At 37.6% G+C, this 18424-nt stretch overlaps 1 long non-coding RNA gene across 1 annotated transcript in view; it reads left to right on the top strand.

Moving 5' to 3' along the window:
* LOC129562671 (uncharacterized) overlaps nucleotides 1-11291 on the top strand; it is a 143540-nt gene extending 132249 nt beyond the window's left edge. Inside the window, exon 4 of the long non-coding RNA XR_016038236.1 lies at nucleotides 10953-11291. This is a non-coding gene — a long non-coding RNA (uncharacterized LOC129562671). The remainder of the gene's footprint in view (nucleotides 1-10952) is intronic.
* The last annotated feature ends 7133 nt before the right edge of the window (nucleotides 11292-18424 follow it).

Genomic DNA, 18424 nt, shown 5'->3' with positions numbered 1-18424 from the left:
GGAAGCTCATTAAAAAAGAAAACATTTGGGACTTTCTTGGAGGTCCAGTTGTTAAGACTCTGTGCTTCTGCTGCAGGGAGCATGGTTAGATCCATGGCTGGCGAACTAAGATCCTACCTGCCGTGTGGTGTAGCCAGAAAACAAAGCAAAAACCATTCTTGGATGATTATGATCTCAAATGAGTATTTAAGGAAGCAAACATGACAAAATATTTCTTATATATATGAAATGTTTCTCAGAAGGATTAAAGTTACTGTAGTTCTCATAATAACTATTTTCACGTCACTAATAAATAGAATTTATATGTTTGCACAAGGGACAACAAATACTAAAGCGGCAGGCTGACTTTTAGAAAAATTTATGTGTCGATTGCAAACACCCTGAAGTCAGGCACTTAATTCATCTCACTCCCTATCCTCAGAACTTGAAGTTCATCCTGAAGTTCATCAACATATTGATTAAATGTTAATCAATAAATACTTGCTGCATGAATAACAAATTAATACAAGTTTTCTAATTTCACTGGAGAATCTTAGTGGAAATCCACAACCTACAAATATGCTGATTTCCAAAAGAATGTTGAGACATATTCATTGCAACTTAAAATATATTTCCCCACAGAAAAAACTATTATGGATGGTGCAGGGGTTGGCAGGCCAGCCCATGAAAGTCACTTAATCTACAACATAGCAGAAACATTATACATTTGAAATGAACAAGTAGCAGAAAAAAAATACTGCAGCAATAAAACCAAAGATAGAAATAATAAAATTGAATAAAACCTTAAAATTTTCTTGTCTCTCAGTGCTTGGAGAGAAGCAGATTTAAGTATGAGAAGAAGAGAGGTATGGAAATTGTCATGGAGAGGCTTATATTCTCAAGAAATTTAGAAGCTGATGGCTTTTTAAAAATTATGTAGAATTCCCCTCCAAAACATAATTCTGCTTATCCATGATAAAAAGTCTGAATAACACTGGTTTAACTCTTATCAGCTATGATGAAAGTGCTTTTTAAAATTCAAAAAGAGAATAGTGAAAAGAGGGAAAGAAACAAATGTGAAGAAAAATCAAGTAAACTGAACAGCAGCAGAGATGAAAATGTTGCAATATGAGTTAATCTAATACTGTGTTCCAGGTACTGATAATTTAAAAAAAAAAGGATGAAACAAGAGTCCTGGTCCACAAGAAACTTCAAGCTTAGTAAGGTGAATCAAACGAACTATTAAGCCCAACAGTTGTGATAAAGACTGAAAAAGTAACCAGGCTATGTGGGGTCAAAAAAGAAAAAGATGGCCAGAGCCTCCCAAAGGGGTCTTTAAAGGCTTGTGGCGACTGCTGAGCAGTTACTTTAGAGGCAGAAGGAGACAGTAAGAACAATCTAGGTTCTGGGAACTGTGTGAACGAATGAAAGTGCTCAGAGTACGGAGGCTTAGAGCGAGAGGAGGATTGCCAAGAGACAGAAATGAAGGCATCAGCCCCACAGGGCTGTGGTCCCCGTGTGAAGTGGCCAGCCTTATTCTACGGATGACTGGAAATCTGAGGAGGGTCAAACGGGAATAACATGATCAAATGGGCATTTTAGAAAGAGCATTCTGGAAGCATTGTGGAGGATAGATTGGAGGCATGAAATACTGGTGGCAGGGAAACCTGCTAGAAACTGCCAGAGTCAGCGCTGGGCAGAACTAGCAGGGCTATTTATAAAGAGAGTTTGGGGAGCCATTAGTCTGTTCTCATCTTCATGAGGGCCTCAAATTCAGATGCTTGATGTTGTCTCCTAATGAGGTTATCCACAGTCATTGAGACTCATTTCCAAGACTGGACTTTTAAAATATGCTACAAATTTTGTAACCTTATTTTAACACATTAAAAATTTTTAACATACGGGGAGTCTCAATAAATGGAAGGAAGCTGAGTCCCTCTCCATCTCAGAAAAAGCCAGCTAATCTGCCATGTGTGGTTTGTGCACAGTCTTCTTGGAGGTAAAGAAGGGAATGGACAGAGAAAAGATGTAAGTTGGAAAGTTCTCATAAGTAGCATAAGTTGAGCTTTTGTGGGGAGAGGAAAGTGTACATCCCTTTACTCAAGAGTTGATGTTTGCAAGTTGGTTGTTCATAGCTGGGCAGTGTCTGAACTGCTGCTAAATAATTTTTTCTCTGCGCACTTATAATATAGATGGTTGTCCTGGCTTTGAAGTATTTAGTAAAAGGTATTATGCTTCTCTAAATTACTTTCCGTTTTCCTAACCCAGAAGACTGACTTTGAGAAATGGCCCAGAGCTAATTTTTTTAAAACTAAATTATCGAAAGTAACATTTCTTTATATTTATGTCTCTGGTGCTAAGTCTTTTTAATGCCTTACAGAAAAACATTATAATCTTATGACAAAGAAAATTTAAAATGCATTTTGTAGTTTTTGAGTATAATGAATGAAATTTTATTTTAATTTTTCCTTTCTAAACATATTTGACTAGCTGTTGTTGAAAGAAGGACCAGACATGGGCAAAAGTCAGTTCAGTTCAGTCACTCAGTCGTGTCTGACTCTTTGTGACCCCATGGACTGCAGCACGCCAGGCCTCCCTGTCCATCACCAACTCTTGGAGTTTACTCACACTCAAGCCCATTGAGTTGGTGATGCCATCCAACCATCTCATCCTCTGTCATCTGCTTCTCCTCCTGTCTTCAATCTTTCCCAGCATCAGGGTCTTTTCAAAGCAGCTCTTTGCATCAGGTGGCCAAAGTATTGGAGTTTCTGCTTCAGCATCAGTCCTTCCAATAAATATTCAGGACTGATTTCCTTTAGGATGGACTGGTTGGATCTCCTTGCAGTCCATGGGACTCCCAAGAGTCTTCTCCAACATCACAGTTCAAAACCATCAATTCTTGGGCACTCAGCTTTCTTTATAGTCCAACTCTCACATCCATACATGACTCCTGGAAAAGCTAGCTTTGACTAGACGGACCTCTAAATAAATCTAATTTGTGCCTTCTGTGTTCAGTTGTCCTTGACACATAGAAAACATATCTCTCTTCAGAAAGGAAAACATTTCTTCCTTCTAGTATATGACTAGATCTTTATCCATGTGGGAGAAAGTGATAAAAATGATAGAAGTATGTTATGCAGTATTAAGATGAAGGGAGAGAATCTTCATATTTAAAGTCAGCCATTCCACAACAAGCCAAGGACACAGAAAAAAGCTCCCTGTCTTTTGGAACATTTGACTTGACTTTATGTCCAGTGTTCTGAGCCTCTGGATAAGGATCACTTCTTTCCTCCTCCACTGCTTCTGCGCTGGACATCCTCCTGGTAGTTCAAGTACTGAGGGGACCAAGCAAAAGAGGCCATGGGCTATATGCTGATTAGTGGTTTAAGCCTCAGCCAATTAGTGGTTTAGATCTGAGGATCTTCAAGGAATTATTTTACTTCCTAAGCTGTAGGATCAAGTCAAGTAAGATTCTGATAATTGATATTGAAACATAATTATATCATGCAGAGTTAAGGTTGTACACAAATGTTTGACAGAATGCATAAATAACCCCAAGATCCTTCTTTCAGTATTTGAATTGGTATTGTTCAGTAGTAATTTTTAGCACACTTTAAAGATTTTAACTATTTCCCTCATCAGTAGTTTCTTGATCTAGAATTTCTGCATGAAAGATGCCCTAGGAATGGTCATCTATGAGGATAGAACTCCACGAAAGAAATTCTGCTCTTCTTATATATTTAAATTTATTCTCTTCGCCAGGCGTTTCTAGGATTGTGGGGCGGGGGCAGAAATTGTTACTCTCAGGTATGCTGCCTTACTTAGGTTTTGGCTTTTTTTTTTTCAAGACACATTCATAGCTCCCTTGATAGGAACAATGAAGTAATCAGTTATTGTACCCCACACCTTACTAATGTGTGCCCCAAATTTTGTGGCATAAACTTTTAAGCAGTGTTTGTTTTTTTTTCCTGCTGTTGTTTAAAAGTTGAGGTCAACATTACTTATTAATCAAGTTAGAGGAAAACACAGAGAGATGTTATCTGAAGAGCAATTCACATAAAATCTCCTAATACTTTTGCATAGAATCTCCTCTCATTTTGCAACAGACTCAGAAAATCAGTCTCCACATGGTTGCAGTGAAGTGAGCAGTCTTCTGAGTCCAGTTACAGGTATGTCCCAATACTGCTTCTGTCAGCTGACCCTTCTTTTACTTCTTTCTTATTATAGTCATTAATTAGAACCTGCCAAGAGGAACTTGAACATTCTTCAAGTATATATTAAACATCTGTCCATCATGGTGGGAAGGACTGACTTAATTTTGGGTATTCAACTCACTGGGTATTTTAAATGTCAGGTTACTCAGTACAGAAGTACAGAGGCTAATGTGCTGGAAGTGGTTTCCAAGTTTTAAGATTTCTTCTCATGAGTTGCATTCACTGGCCTCAACCCATCTTTACATCAAAAAAATCTGATTCTAAGTATAGATTCTAGATTCTGAAACCTACAATTATGCATAAAACCTGAACTATGGAAAACCAAATAACTTTCTAAAATGTTACTATTTACTGGAGATATTTTCACTCAGATCTTTCCTCTAGATTGCTAGCATTCCTTGTGTTCTAGAAGTGTTCCAGTGTTATGGCTGGGAGGAAGCTAATTTCAAGGATCTTTTGCACAAGGAACTATTTACTGAGACATATGCAGTGCTTTCACTATGAAATAAACAGGAATAACGTGACTTTAATAAGGGTTTTGACAATAAGAAATGAGACTTACTTGTCTTTAGCATGCTTACACTATGGAATGCAGTGGCAATACCTTTGCTATTTCTTACCTTCTGTGGTTTTGCGAACACATAGTTTTCTGGGTTTAGTTTCACGTTTCACCTTTACACATATGCCTTTACTTTGTCTTCCGGAAGGTAAAAATCTATTACTTTATATGTTTTTAAAATGGTGCATAAGTCTCTTATATTTTACCAATGACAGTGTAATTTTCTGTCTGCCAGGTTACATACAGTCATTTTGATTCTTTTCCCTACTTCTCAAAATTCTGGCAACTTGTCTTTCACTAATTTCCTCAAATATAGATCCTACTTTAGGTCTTTCATCATTTTACCTCTCTCAAGGCAATAATTCTCAAACTTTAGTTTGCGTGTAAAAAATACACATGAAACTCATAACATTCAGATTCCTGATCCCAGTCTTAGATGACTCAGCAGGTCTCAGAAAAGGCACAGGAAGCTGAATTTTAATAAATCACTTAAATATAATCCATTGCCCAGGTTTTGAGAAATTTTTTTCTACAGTTTTCTTATCTCTTTGGGGTCTTATAAACCAGGGGTCCCCAAACTTCAGGATCTAATGCCCGATGATCTGAGGTGGAGCTGATATAATAACAATAGAAATAAAGTACACAATAAATGTAATTTTCTTGACTCATTCAGAAAACATCTCCCCCGCCCCCCCCAACCCCCCCAGTCTGTGGAAAAATTGTCTTCCATGAAACGAATCCCTGGTGCTATAAAGGTTGGGGCCTGCTGTTACAAACCATTTCTAAGTAAGAATCCTAATGGTTAGATCATGTTCATTCATTCGTTATGCCTTCAACTATTTATTGAGCTCCCAATGTGTGTCAAATACTGTTTTAGGTATCGGGTTTATGGAACTGACCAGAACAAACATCATGGAGCTCAGTCTTTGTTTCCTAAGTTTAAGAAGAATCCTCTTCTTGGGCCCAACTTTCTGAATCTGATGTTGAAGATCGTAGTTGATCGTGTCTCATAACTATCATTCAACAAAGATGCTCCCCTCTAGGCACGTCGTTTTCTCTTCCTTTTTCTCAGCCTCACTGTCTCCATACCTACTCAACCCACCTCTGGTTGTTGCTCCTTACTGTCCATTAGGAATATTGTCCAGTGTTGAGGACAGGGCACAGAGATGGGAAGGATGTTTCGTTCATTCATTAAACACATATTCATTGAGAACCAAGCACTGTTCTAGATACGAGAGAATTCAGCAATGGACAAGATCAGCATAGAAAATGAAAAGAAATATCAGATAAACTCCGTTCAGGGTATGATGACAGTGACCTGGCAGCTACTTTATATTGGGTAAAGAATTTAGTGGCATTTAGACTGTGAGATGAAAGACAGAAGTGGCCATGCAACGTTTAGGGAGAAAAGCATCACAGGCAGAAAAAACAGCTAGTGCTAAGGCTGTCAGGTAAAAATGTGAGTAAGAATATAAGGAAGGCCAGTGTGGCTGGTGCATAGTGGGAGAAGATAAAGTAAAGGCTGGGGTCCAAGAGGTTCATATGAGCCAGATGACATAAAGGCAGAAGTGGGGCTGTGATGTGATTTGTGTTTTCACAAAACCCTCTTCAGATGTGTGGGAACTGGATTGTGGCGATGCAGGAGAGACCAAACAGTAGTCCAGCTGAATTATGATGGTTTGCATAGGCAGTGGTACAAGTGAACAGAAATGGACAAAGTAGGCATATGTTTTGGAAGCAGAATCAGGGAGCTTGGTGATGGATTAGATGTGTGGGCTGCAAGAGAGGACGCAAGGAAAATTTCTAGAATTTTTTTCACTTGAGTAACTGGCTGGCTGGTCATGTCAGTTGCTGCTCCAGGGAAGACTATGGAGGGAGCAGGTTTGGGTGAGGAGGGTGAAAATCAAAAGTCCAAATGGTGAGTGATATGACTGAAAAGTAGGCTACTGTGACCAAACTGCCAAAGGCTTACAATAAGCTAAGAAATTTGAACTGTTTCTGAATGGTGACTTAGGAACATAATATGACATCGGTGTATAGGATGGGCTGAAAGGGGCAGAAATCACATGTCTTCTGTAGGGTTTGGGGAGTAAGAATGGCGGTGGAGGGGTGGGGGATATGAGAGAGAGTCAAAAACACAAGAATAATTATAAAAGAGCCAAAAGGGGGAAAAGAAATCAAATAAAAAACAGGTAGAAAGCAAAAGTGTTTATTTGAAGATGGAAAAAGAGTAAGGAGGATAAGATTAACTGTAGAATGTGTCTTGGTTGGTAGTTTTGAGAAAAAGATGCAGAGGCAGAAAGGAGAAAGTGCCACACGTTCCTGGGAGAAGGACCAAGCCTGCTCCAAAGAGTGGAATTCACCAGCTAAGCTTGGGTCTCACACACAAACTGTCTTGAAAAAGAACCTGGGTTGAAAGAAGAGAGATGACTTTGTGATCATTCTCTCTATTAGTGGCAAGGGAACGTGTGTGTGTTTGTGTGAGAAAAGCAACTTCATCTATATTTTAGTTAGCATATATCTTTTCACCAAAGAAAAAAAAATGGTGATCTTTATTTTTATTAGGATCATCTAACAGGATATCGGATAAAACATATTTGTAGCATTTTCAGAGCTTGAAATATCGTTTCATAAAATGGGAAGATTTTTCTCACATTCATGAGTTCTGTTGCCAATGAACAGTGTATCCAAAACGGATGTTTTTAAAGAGGATCTCTGTCACATCAAGGGAGAAAAACTGTTGTTCTTTATGAGAAAATGTTTCCAGTTTGCAGTTAATTTTATTTTTCTGATGGAATTTTCTCCATTATAACAGGCTAGATCAATAAGAACCCTGCATCTATAACTTAGAAAATCAAGACAGGGAAAACCATCAGAGAGAAAGCAAATGATGGCAAAAATCGATATGCTTACTTACTCTGCGCTCCCTTATCCTTAATTTTCCACTTGTCTTCACCAAAACCTCACCACTGGAGCTAAATGGATCTCCTGAATAAGATTTTTTTCTAAAAGAAACAAATTTTGGCTCATTTGTGCCAATTTCAAAAGGAGCTACTTTCCTATATGAGCCATTTTCTGAATAAGTGATTTTTGGGGGATTGGCAAGCTGAGAGATTTTGCCTTAGTCAATAGTTGGCATTATCATCAAATAGAAGGCAAATTAGTCACTGCAAATGAATTAATATCTTGCAGAACTGGAGTTATTTATGCCCTGAGTGATAAACTTGGGAACTGTTAATCAACGCACTGACAGAATTTGTAAATGAGATCAATGCATCACTGTTGGGGATCTTCCAGGAATGATGGAGGACAGGACAGCTGCCAGAAGACTGGATTCATTTATTTGCTTGCTCTTTCCTTCCCCTGTTTGCTTTCTTCCCTCCTTAACCTTTCATTCCCCTTTCTCCCTTTCCTTCCTTCCATCTTCCCATACACTGGTGCTCTGTTCTGTGCTAAGTGTATCTGTTCTGCGCTGAGGTATCTTTAAAGAGACATGTCCCCCACCTTTAACAATCTCGTAGGGAAGAGAAGACATCAGGCATCATTAGAGTATAATGTATTAAGCATAAAAACAAACGTCTACAAAAACATTTTTAAGTATGAGAAGGAAGACCCTAACTTGTCCTATAGGGGTTAAGGAAGGGCCTTTCCAAGAAAAATAAATATAAATTTTCCAGGTGTACACGGCAGTGTTTTCCGAAGAAGAATATGCATATAACCATGGATTTGGGGGAAAATATGATCATGACTATTACAGCAATCACAAAAATAATGTGTACTATGCCCTTACTATATGCCAGGTATATGTTATGAGCTTTTCATAAATTAATGTTTTTACTCTTTACAACCACCCCAATGGGTGTTATTCCATTTTTTCTGGTGAGAGTAGCAAGTCCCAAATGTTTTAGAAACTTGTCCCAAAGAAAAACTGATATGTTTATGGAGTTGTAACCACTTCAGTGTGTTGGTATATGAAGGATATGGTGGAAAATGTCAAGAGATGAGGTTAGAAAGATCTTCAGGAGTGTATGTAATAAACAGTAAAACATACTACAGAGAAGGGCTCAGGTTCATTGTTAAGCAGGACACATTTTTTCATCTATTCCTCTGTGCATCTACACATTTATTTATGATATATATATATAATATATGATTTTATGCAGTACACAAAAATTATGCATAAAATGAGTAAAAATGAGAGTGGTAGAAAAGATGAAGGAGAGGATATAATGGAGTTAGGAATAAGGCTAGCTGAGCAGATGTCCGTGAACCTTGGCAGACACTGGAGCTATTTTCCATCTCTGTATGGATGTTAAAAAACCAACTGAGAAGAGAAAGCCAAGCTACCCCCTAAGTAAGCTGAAACTATACCCACTGAAAAGGTCAGGGTATTTCAGAAGAATGATTTTGGAAACGTTTAATCAGAGGGACAGATGGGTGATAGAGGCCATAATGTCCTATTTCTTATAGCATGGTGGATATGATTTTCATTTGAAAAGAGTTTTTTTTAAGGAGATATAACCAGATGTCCCCTTCACCAAAATACAGTCTTAATAAAGTGCTCATGTAATGCCTGTCTTTAATAATTCTGCCTGAATATTTGCCAAGATGACTTATTTGTGACATTTATACCAATCCAAATAAATAACTTACTGGTTGGCTTGTTATTTTTAAACACCACCTAACAAATACACTAACTTTGGTTTTAGAACGGTTGACATGTAACCTTTCCTTCTGGCAGTGATTAGCTAGTAGGGGCAGTTGCCTATTCAGGCTACTCTGACTTTGCAAGACTTAAATTGCATCAACCAAATAGTTTCTTTAATAAGTGAGTTTTAATTGAGTATATCCAGACATGCTTCTAAGATTGTTTAGAAGCAAGTTCAAGAGAGGGGAACACAAGCTATGAAAATATAAAATGCTGTGTTAAAAGACATCCTGGTTAACACTAACTCTTGTGTCAGTAATCTGATGATTTCTGTGTAAATATAGGGATCGGGGGGCTTCCCTGGTGGCTCAGTGGTAATGAACCAGTCTGCCAATGTAGGAGATGTGGGTTCAATCCCTGGGTCAGAAAGATCCCCTGGAGAAGGAAATGCAACCCACTCCAGTATTCTTGCCTGGGAAATCCCATGGGCAGAGGAGCCTGGTGGGCTACAGTGCGTGGGGTCACAAAGAGCTGAACATGAGTTACCAATGAACAACAACAAGAGGGATAGGGTGAGGAGAATGGTATATGTTGAGCTCATATTTCTCCTATCCACAGAGGCAAAAGTTAATAAAAGCTGCACATAATCTGAAAATGTTCTTGGTCGATATTGTCATGAAGTGGTCACTGGCAGGATAGTGTGGTAGCCATTGGTAGCACAATAGCCAAGTTTAAAGCCCTGCATAACTAAGGCTAATAACTGGTCAGGCATGTGGGTTGTATACGAGAGTGAAGAGTTCAGCATTCTAGTAAGTGTACAGTTTGGGGAAACATATGTGATCCTTTCTGGAAAAGGAACAAACGATAGACTTGCACCAGGATCTTCTACGCCAGAGTCAATAAACAAGTAAAACAAGCCATTGAAGAGGAAAGATCTCCGTTCTGAAAAGTCACTGAATAGCTTTGAGGAAAAAATGTCTTAACCAGGGCTTTTATTGGTTTATATTTTCAATCAGCTGTACAGGATGAGGACCCAATTGACAAAAAGTTGAGGCAGTTAACTGTCTCTTACAGTGGTGTGAACTTAGCCTCCTGCCTATCAGTTGGGCCTCTATAATTTTTCCCCCACTCATTTCAGATTTGTAACTCCATCTAGAGTTTATCCATATTGTCTAATGAAACCTAAAACATGGCTCTGGTCCTCTTAAGATTTTCTTAGAACTGAGATTTTCCTGAGGTAATAAAATGTGTTAAATACGTTTTAAAAACTTTAAATTTTACAAAGCCATGGCCTCTAGTTTTGTCATTGTAAGCTTCTCAGCAAATCATGTCTAGTTAGGTACTAGAAAAGTGGAATGTGCATTTTCTGTCAAATTTTATTTTTCAGGTAAAATCGGTTTTCAAATCTGCTAATTGGTAAAAAGATATTACCTTCTCCCTCAAGTTATAGAAGCAGAAATTCAGCTTGTCCTTAAGAAATGAAAGACTTTCAGTGAAGGTTGAAAGCCCTTCAGTTCAGTCATATCACACTGAGCAACTCTTGTCTCCTTAGGTCCATCATCTGTCCTCACGGCTCACAGGTGTGCAGGACAGTTATGTCCAGGACTGACCTACCGACACACTGGAATGGACCCTGATGCTGGGAAAGACTGAAGGCAGAAGAAGAGGGCGACAGAGGATGAGATGGTTGGATGGCATCACTGACTCAGTGGACATGAACTTGGGCAAACTCCAGGAGATAGTGAAGGACAGGGAAGCCTGGCGTGTTGCAGGCCATGGGGTCGCAAAGAGTCAGATATGAACTGGCAACTGAACAACAACAACCCAGGACAAAAATGGTTACTTTCCACCCAGTTGAAATACCCTTTCTATGGAAGGGTAAGAATCCCAAAAAGTCTGTGGGGCTGGCTTTTGGAGTAAAGAAATGAGTAAAATTTTCTCTAGATTTTCCCAATGTGTTGTGCTTCAATTTATTAGATAAATGAGTTGTTTGAGGATTTTCATTTAAATTGACAAATTTCACTGCAAGCATAAATTTCCATAGGGACACAGTCTTCATTCTTTACCAATTTCAGGTTGCCACTAAGGTCAAGAGGAACTAAAGGTATTTTAGCCTCAGAGTGACATATGAGCTGCTTTCAAATATTTGTAGACTGTTATGTGAAAGTAGTATTATACTTTTCATCCAAAGCCATATGGGTTAAACAGAATCTTAGTAATCATAGTTGTCCATTAGACTGCTTTGGAGATTGTTACCCAGTTCTACCCTAGGGATGTTCAGTAGACGTATGGATGGTCATTTGGCATGAAAGTCATGTGTCAGAGATTTCTTGGGCCAGATGATATGAAAGCACTCTCAAAACCTAAAAGTTCTAAGAATCTGTAATTAACATTAAAAAAAATTATTAAAAAAAATTTTGGCATGAAATTTGAGGAAGGGCTGTTTGCTGGAGGCAAAATGTATGTCTATGTTTTTATACTTTTAAGTCTTAAAATTGTTGCATTATCTTATCTTTTTCCAGATAGCTCACTGGAAATAAATATGAAAATAAATATGGAAATTTCCTAGGTGGCTGAATACTAATGAGTTTGTAAATAAATTTAGAATTATCTTCTGGACACAATTCCTTGGGTGATATAGAATCCTAAATTTATGTTTTACCTTTTTATTTTGGAAAAGTTAAAACCTATAAAAATTGATAGACTAGTATAATGAACCCTATGCACCCATCACCTAGCTGCAAGAATTATTAACTTATAAGGGCAGAATAATGGCCCCTGAAAGACGTCCATGTCCTGCAGAAGCCAGGAACTTGTAGATGTGTTAGGTTACGTGGTAAGCAAAAATCATGGTAACAGATGGAATTAAGATTCTCCAAGAGGGAACAGTCTAATCACCTGCATCTTTGTAAGTGCAAGAAGGAGGCAGAGGAGAGAGACCCAGATAGATAGACATGTGAGAAGGTCCTGGCTGATGCTGTTGAATGGCGCTGGAGGAGTGGGGTCTTGAGCCAAGAAATGTGGCTGAAAAGGCAAGGAAACAGATTCTCACCTAGAGCATCCTAATGATTTGGGGGCCTGTTGATGCTTCGATTTTAGCCTAGTGAGACCTCTTGTAGATTTCTTACCTACAGAAATATAAGATAATAAATTTGTGTTGTTTTCAGCTACTAAGTTTAAGGTAAATTTTTTAGCAGCTATAGAAAACAAGTTTTTTAAAAAAGAAAGGCTGTCAAAATATGAAGGAAAAAAATAATCCTCAAGGACAATGTTAAAAATTTCTTTGTATTTTCAAGTAAAACAAGTATTTAGAAACCTAGCAAAGAAAGACAATGTTTTTATTTGTTGGCTTTGAATACTACAGGAATGGACATAAATCTGAATATCTATAAAATATATTTGAATATATGTACCAAAGTTAAATAAGTATTTAAATTGCTAATATGATTAGTTTTATCATTTAAATGATTTAAGCCCATGGTGCTATTTTTGTTTAACTACTTATCTCCATTACATAAATTGCAAATTAGATACTCTGGCTTACTTGAATATGTTTTATAGTTACTCTTGATGGTTTTCCTTTATATACTATTTATCCAATTACAACAAAAAGGCAGATATTAGAGAGATAAAAATACATTATTTTATAGAAGCTAGTGAAACTGTTTATATTTACTAGGATACGGTACTTTCAATAAAACCAACTAAAATCTATGTTCATTTTCTTCCAAATAATTCTCTAAATTCCCATTTATATTCATAGGTTCTTTTTTTTCCCTAAACCTGATACAGTATTTAATTTGAGTCCAAAAACCAACCAACCAGTCACTCAACCAACCAAATGACTTACTCTGCAAACAAACATAAGTAAAAACAAAAAAAGCAAAACAAAGAATTTGAAGTTTATAAGCATTTTTGAAAAGTGATGCACATGGGTTGAACGAACCCTGTCATGTATCTATTTTGTTATCTTGCTAATGTTAAAGCAAAGGGTAAAAGATAAATGTCTAGATTTACTGAAGTCATATATCCTAATGGATCATTTATTTCTTTTATGATTAAGTACCTTCCTCTTCAAAGATATTAGCCATATGATTCACACTCTGGAGTGAAGTTTTTACCAAGTGTAATTATTAGAGGCATATTTAACTGTATATTTGAAATGTATAGATTATATTCCTTTTGGAAAGTTGCAGGAGAATTGCTATAATAGCATATATTTGTTTTGAAAGTATAAGTTAGAAACATCCACTAATAATTTTGAGCATATGGCACAAACTTTAACACACAGACATACAGATGCACACCAAACTCCAAAATCTTAGAAAATACATATACTATTTAATATTCCACTTAATATTTAATACATCATCTCACTCTTCCTGGACACTATGAGAAAACTGAAACATACAAAATTAAGGGTAGTCTCTAAAGTTATTGTGGTGTGAAAACTTAGTTAGGCTATGGTGCCCAATTATTTGGTCAAATACCAGTCTAGATGTTGTTATGAAAAATAGTTTTTAGATATGATTAATGTTTACAATCAGAAGACATTCAATAAAGCAGATTATCCTCCTTAATCCAGGTGGGTCTCATCTAAATAGTTGAAGGCCTTAAGAGCAAAGATGGAGAAAAAAAGCAATTCTTTCTCAAGGTTGCAGCATAGAAACACTGCCCAAGTTTCCCACCTGCTGACTTGTATTGCAGATTTTGGGCTTAAGGCTGCAAACATCAATTCTTATTTGAGTTTCTAGCCTGCTGGCCTGCCTTATTTGTTTTATGATTTTCTTATGCCTTATTGATTTTAGATTTTCTAGCCCCCTAAATTGTATAAGTCAGTTTCATAAAAATCTGTCTTTCTGTCTCTATAAATAGGTTGGTGGGTAGGCAGGCAGGCGGATAGATGATAGAAATAAAGAGAGACCCATCTCCTATTGGATCTGTTCCCCTCAGGAGAACCCTACCTAAATAGCTATTATTGCCCAAACATTTTGCAAATAAGACATTAACCTTAATTACGTCTAAAAAAAAAGTAATTCTCCATTCTCATTTTGTGCACCTTTCATTTGCTTTGTTTAAACTGATCCAAAATATTTTATTCCTTATATCTCAAACTGATAATGAAAATTATAAAAGCTCAAAAGAATTTCTTTCTACCCAATATTCCTGTCCCCTGAGTTTCTTTCTCCACTTCTACCCAGCTCCTCACCCCTTTTTTATCCAGTCCATGAATCGGCCCTGACACATACTTCATGTTTCTAAAACAGAAGATCACTGAAGAGCTTTATGAACACTCTAACATAGCTTTAAAAAAAAATTTGGTTTAAATCTCTTTTCTGTGATTATCAGTAGTATGGTCTGGTTTTTAGGTATTCTCTCTGGTGACTGTTTTCTATCAATTTACGTTTAGCCATCAGTTAATATATGCTTGGATAATAGCTGAAATAAGCTCAGAGACTCTGGATCTATTATCATAAGGCTGTCTTAAGAAGACTTGCTTTGTGTACCTTAAAATAAGGCCTTTTACTAGTGTTTAAAATAAAGCTGTGTCTTCATTTTATTCTTTAGATTCAGAGTACCTAATTCTGACCAAAACTTAAAGAATTGGAAATGATCAGTTAATTAAAGCAATGCAGTGGTTAGGAAGACTGAGTTCCTTTCTAAGCTGATAAAATACTTCAAAATGCATACAAATATGAGTTTTTCAAATAAGCATACAGAATTCAAAACTACAACAAAATTAGTCCTCTGCTGTTGCATCAGAGGGATGTAGCCTCTGTGCAATTTATGACTCAGATTATCTTCCTAAACAATGTTACCCAAATAAACCTTCCTTGAAATCAGTGGTACTGGTATTTTTCCTTTATATGGAGTTAACTGTGTCCTCTATCATTTGACTGGTTCAACTAAAGTCATTTCTCTTAAAGACATCAACAGCTCAAGGAAAAAAAAAAGTTTTCTCTCCGGGCTGGGGGAGGACTTTTGCTTTGCACTTTAAAATGTTTGCTCTGTTCCAAGAAGATATTAGGATCAGTTGACTGACAACAGGAAAAATTTTCCTGGCAGAGAAGGAAGCCAGAGGAGATTCATATGCAGACAAAATTTTAACTATCAGGCTGTTTGTATCCCCATGTCTACTCTAATATGCCAAGCTGGGATAAATCAAATGGACTCTAAAAATGGTAGATAAAAATGTGATTTCACAATAATTCTGGAGTTTTGCAGGATATCCATCTTAAGCACCTTTTTTCCAAAGAATTATTTATTACTGAGCAAACCTATATAGCTATTCCAATATATGCACTGCTCTAAAAAAAACAAACCACCTTGAAAACTCTACATTTTAAAAGGTGGTACAAAGATACAATGGTTATGCTGAAGTGCTGCTGCTGCTGCTGCTGCTAAGTCACTTCAGTCGTGTCCGACTCTGTGTGACCCCATAGACGGAAGCCCACCAGGCTCCCCCGTCCCCGGGATTCTCCAGGCAAGAACACTGGAGTGGGTTGCCATTTCCCTCTCCAATGTGTGAGAGTGAAAAGTGAAAGTGAAGTTGCTCAGTTGTGTCTGACCCTTAGCGATCCCACGGACTGCAGCCTACCAAGCTCCTCCATCCATGGGATTTTCTAGGCAAGAGTACTGGAGTGGCTGCTGAAGTGCTAGTGTGAGTTAAAAGAGATTATAGGACCCAGAAAGAGGTGCCTGAAATCTGAAATGAAGAAATCAGGTCAGATGAAGCAGTGCAGTGCTTGGTGGTGATGTGTCCATTTTTCAGGTGGCCATCCCTCTTTGGAGTGGCTGGGGCTGAAGCGTCCTTCCTCAGGGTGTGGGGAATGTGTATACAACCTGTCTCTATTATGAGATCCTCAGGGTAATAATCTCTAAATGAAGTGCGATTTGGACTCAGCACAGGACAGACTTTTCTAGTCAGCATTTCAGAGCAACTCCATAATCATTCAGTTTTCCCTGGTTTCTCAAAGAATCTCACAGGATCTCACATGTGCTCCTTATGAGGATTAGCAGAATAAGAGTCTAATCCAGGCCATAATTTATATTGCAAAAATCCCTTAAACAGTGGGGGAGATTCTGATTTCTGAGAGTAAAGGTGGGGGTGGGCACTGGACAGACTCTTCTGTCTTACTGCTAGATCCTCTTGATCACTCTGTTTCCTTTATTGCCTTTGGGAACCTCATCCCACCTGCCCTGTTTAAGATTTCCATATGGGCTCCCCAGGTGGTGCTAGTGGTAAAGAACTCACCTGCCAATGCAGGCTATGTAAGGGACATAGGCTTGATCCCTGGTTGGGAAAATCCCCTGGGGAAGGCATGGCAGTGGACTCCAGTATCCTTGCCTGGAGAATCCCGTGGACAGAGGAACCTGGAGGGATACAGTCCGTAGGGTTGCAAAGAGTCAGGCATGACTCAAATGGCTTAGCATGCGTGCTTTTGATCTTCTAAACTTACCATCCTCCCTTTGTTAGTGTGAGCCTTGGGCTTTTTTCTTACTATGGTATTTCACAGGCAAAATGAAGGGTGTAAAGGAAAATTCAAATTGAAGGTACCCAAAGTTGATTCATGGACTGCTAAACTTGTCTACATTCTACTTTATATAAACTTAGACTTAATGCATACCTAGTCTAAATATGAATCTTATCACAGTAATACGAGGAGAATGTGATTAAGACTAACCCTCATTCTTCTTGAAGAAGGCTCATTTTGAGAACCATTTAAGAACTAATTTGACTTAAATTTGATATAAACTGGACCAGAAAACTAATTTAAAAGAAAACCCAACAGCGACAAAAAAACAACATAAAGAAAAAGCCCCAAACACTGATAACTCTAAGAGACTTAATGTAGTTGGAAATCACTTATAGTCTATAGGAGTCTGTTTTAAAAGGTGTAAACTATTAAGAAGGACTGGAATCTGTTTTATTGATGATAACTTTATGAAGTTGTTAACCTAAAGATTTTTCAGGTTAGAAATTACCTTAGGGACCCTTTTCATTTTAATTTAAAATAGTAATTCTTTTCTTATTTGGGGGGCCATTCCCCTAAAGCCTTAATTTCTATCACCTCCAGTAAATACATAGTATTTTGTGGGAGAGCTATCTTTTGTTAGATATCTTTTTCATCTGCCCAGAGGATTAGACTTTTCCTGTCTCCTTTCCTCTCAAAAATTTAACTCAACTTATTTAAAATCAGTGCCAATAAACAGGGATTTTTCAGAATTGTTAATCTGGGACTAGTGCCATACTGATAAACCAAGGGCTTTAGCAATTGAGTTGCTGGCCTAGTTAGAACCTGACTAAAATTGTTAATATAAATAAAACAAAAGAACTGAATAAAACTTTTTCATAATATCATTTTTCATGAACTTTGGTTTGTCCTTTTTCTTTTCTTGGTAAAGTCTTTGAATTTTAAGGATTCTCAGGCAAAGATTTGCATTGAGATCTAAGTATAGGTAAAGTATGCTAACTTTATGGTTAATTATATCTTAATTGCCTTTCTTCTTTCAGTTCAGTTCAGTTCAGTTCAGTCGCTCAGTCGTGTCCGACTCTTTGCAACCCCATGAATCACAGCACGCCAGGCCTCCCTGTCCATCACCAACTCCCAGAGTTCACTCAAACTCATGTCCATCGAGTCGGTGATGCCATCCTGCCATCTCACTCTCTGTCGTCCCCTTCTCCTCCCACCCCGAATCTTTCCCAGCTTTTAGGTTATTCATTAAAATTATTATTCTGATTTTTTAACAATGTGTTTTTCTGCAATATAAGACACATATAAAGAATAAATTCAAAATCATATAATCGCAGCTTTGTATAAAGTTAACATTTGGTGAATTTCCTTTCAGCTTTTTGTGTGCATACCTATATCGCCATGTAACTCATCCTAGAGTTCATAGCATGGAGGGTCTATGTTTTATATGTTTTACACTCACAGTGAATTTTGTTTTTTGCTTTCCTGATGGACATGAGTTTGAGTGAACTCCGGGAGTTGGTGATGGACAGGGAGGCCTGGTGTGCTG

The sequence above is a fragment of the Moschus berezovskii genome, chromosome 9 (assembly GCF_049115385.1).
Source record: "Moschus berezovskii isolate FMDL1 chromosome 9, NW_MosBer_1.0, whole genome shotgun sequence".
NCBI lineage: Eukaryota > Metazoa > Chordata > Mammalia > Artiodactyla > Moschidae > Moschus > Moschus berezovskii.
This window is presented reverse-complemented; position numbering and strand designations above follow the sequence as displayed.